Consider the following 3,076-nt stretch of genomic DNA (forward strand, 5'->3'; position numbering starts at 1 on the left):
CACCCAACAATTAGATATATATTCTTCTCAGCTGCACATGTGACATTCTCTAAAATAGATCATATACTGGCCCATACAACATGCTTAAGCAAATGGAAAAGAACTGAAATTATCTTATGCATGTTATCTGATCATAGTGCCATGAAACTAGAAATTAATAACAAAAGAAACTTCAAAAATTCTACAAATTCATGGCAATTAAATAAAACACTCCTGAGCAATCAGTGGGCCATACAGGCAATTAAAGAAGAAATTAAGCAATATCTACAGCAAATAAAAATACAAGTACAACTTACCAGAACCTGTGGGATGCAATGAAGGCAGTCTTCAGAAGGAAATTTATTGCAGTTAACTCTCACATCAGAAAAACAGAATGAACACAAATAAAAAAAACCCTGATGCTATACCTCAAATATCGAGAAAAAGAAGAGCAAGCCAAGCCCAAAGCCAAAAGAAGGCAGGAAATTATAAAGATCATATCAGAAATTAATGCAATGGAGACTAAAAAAATAATGCAAAGAATTAATAAATCAAAGAGTTGGCTCTTTGAAAGAATAAATAAAATTGATAAATCTCTAGCCAGCCTTATTTTAAAAAGAAAAGAAAAACTCAAATTCAAGCAGTAAGGAATGAAAAGGGTGAAATCACTACAGACCCTGTGGAAATAAAGAAGATCATCAATACCCTCTTTGAAAACCTCTACTCTCATAAGTTTGATAACACAGAAGAAATAGACAGATTCCTAGAATCATATGAATTACCAAAGGTGGGTCAAAAAGATGTAAAACTGCTAACCCAATTTAAATTAATGAAATTGAAAATGTAATTAAAACTTACCAACAAACAAAAGCCCAGGTCTTGATGAATTCATAGCTGAATTCTACATGAAATTCAAGGAATATTTAATGCCAACACTCCTCAAACTCTTCAGTGAAATTTTTTTATTTTTATTTTAAAGGGGGTAAAATTAAACACAACAAAATAGGACAAAAGAAAGCAATGTAAGAGATATAAATTTCAAAGCTAGCCAACCTGAGATCTTCACTATCTATCATATTATCTTTTGTTTTCTTCCCAATAGTTGTCCATGTCTTCACATTCAGAGAATTCATACAAAACAACATAGTATAAAACTGATCCAAACAGAATGAGGAAGATGATTTAGGTCTTCAAAACCAGACAATAGGGAAGTCACTAATGGCTGTCATAGAGTCTCTCATTCTCTTCAAAATAGCTGCCCACACTTTCATGTATATTGAAGTTCGGCAAAACAAAACAGGCAGGGGGGAGGGGTTGCTTGGCTTCCTGATGCTCCAGATCCCAGCATGGTATGGATCCTAGTAATCACTGGTGGTACCCATCCTGGGCCACCGCAGCCTGCCACACTCACAGCCACTCACGGTTGCAGGGATGGGGGGTTGCTTCAAGCTGTTTCTTTCTAATGAATTGACCATCTCACTGCCCAAGTTCTGAAATGGCCAACAGACCATACAAAGACATTTCTTTAGGCTCTTGCTTGAAACCAACAGCGTCAGGAAGCTGCCAGCCTTGATTCAGGGCCAGTCTTGAATGAAACTGAAAGAGAAGCAATTCTCCTTAACACATTCCTGGAAGCAAGTGCCATCCTAATATCACTAGCAGAGAAAGACCCAACTGCAGGCCAATCTCCCTAATGAACACAGATGTAAGAATCTTCAATAAAATAATGGTAAACAGAATGCAGCAAGTCATCAAGAAAAACATACAGCATGAGCAAGTGGGATTCATCCCAGGAATGCAGGGATGGTTCAACATATGCAAGTCATCAGGCCTAATACATTATATCAATAGAGCCAAATACAAGAATCACATGATCATCTCAATAGATGTAGAAAAGGCTTTTGATAAAGTCCAACACTCATTAGTGATAAGAACCCTATGAAAAACTGAAATAGATGGTCTTTAGATCAATCTGATAAAAGCCATGTATGACAAACCAACAGCCCATATCATATTAAATGCTCAGAAGCTGAAAGCTTTCACTCTAAAATCAGGAGCAAGACAAGGCTGTCTACTACCACCACTCCTATTAAACATAATGCTGGAAATATTAGCCAAAACAATTAGACAAGAGAAACAAATAAAAGGAATAAAGATAGGAAAGAAGTTAAGCTATCATTATTTGCAGATGACATGATAATCTACATAGAAAACCCCCAAAACTCCATTGAAAGACTTCTAGACGTAATCACCAAATTCAGTAATGTAGCTGGATACAAAGTCAACACTCAAAAGTCAATAGTATTCCTCTACACAAACAACAAACTCACTGAGAGGAAAATAAGAGAAGCCACATCTTTAATAACAGCATCCAAAAAATGAAATACTTAGGAATCAATCTAACAAAAGAAGTAAAAGTTCTATTCAGTGAAAATTTCAGTAATCTGAAAAAAGAAATTGAAGAGGATCTCAGAAAATCTAAAGACATTCCTTCTTCATGGACAGGAAAAACAAATATTGTGAAAATGTTTATACAGATGTAATGCAGTTCCAATACCCTTAGCATGCTTCACAGATCTAGAGAAATCATTCCTAAAATTCATCTGGAACCAGAAGAGACCTAGAATAGCAAAGGCAATTCTGGGCAACAAAGGCAAGGCAGAAGGCATTGCAATCCTTGATTTGGTTATACTACAAGGCTACTGTGATAAAATCAGCATGGTACTGGAATAAAAACAGACCTGAAGATGAATGGAGTAGATTAGAAGTTACAACCACAACTACAAACATACTCATCTACCTTATCTTTGACAAAGGGGCCAAACATGTTCACTGGAAGAAAGATAGTCTCTTTATCAAGTGGTGCTGGAAAAACTGGCTTTCCATAGGCAGAACACTAAAAGTAGATCGAGGCCTTTCACCATGAACTAAACTAAAATCAAAATGGATCAAGGATCTAAATATTAAAACAGAAACACTAAATCTACTGCAAGGCAAAGTAGGTAGAAATCTTGAAGACATAGCGTCAGAGGAAAATTCATGAACAAAAAATCAACCTGCACGGGACATGCTTCCCAGAATCAACAACTAGGATCTC

The 3,076-nt window shown here is 36.0% G+C and overlaps 1 non-coding gene across 1 annotated transcript; it reads right to left on the reverse strand.

The window, feature by feature from the left end:
• Positions 1 to 1,426: 1,426 nt before the first annotated feature.
• Positions 1,427 to 1,563, reverse strand: LOC111757620 (small nucleolar RNA SNORA2/SNORA34 family). Its single transcript, XR_002791922.2, has one exon. It is a non-coding gene; the product is annotated as a small nucleolar RNA SNORA2/SNORA34 family (small nucleolar RNA).
• Between the last annotated feature and the right edge of the window lie 1,513 nt (positions 1,564 to 3,076).

This window comes from Cavia porcellus, unplaced genomic scaffold, assembly GCF_034190915.1.
Source record: "Cavia porcellus strain 051 isolate PalLab524CR breed Dunkin Hartley unplaced genomic scaffold, mCavPor4.1 scaffold_31, whole genome shotgun sequence".
Classification (NCBI taxonomy): domain Eukaryota; kingdom Metazoa; phylum Chordata; class Mammalia; order Rodentia; family Caviidae; genus Cavia; species Cavia porcellus.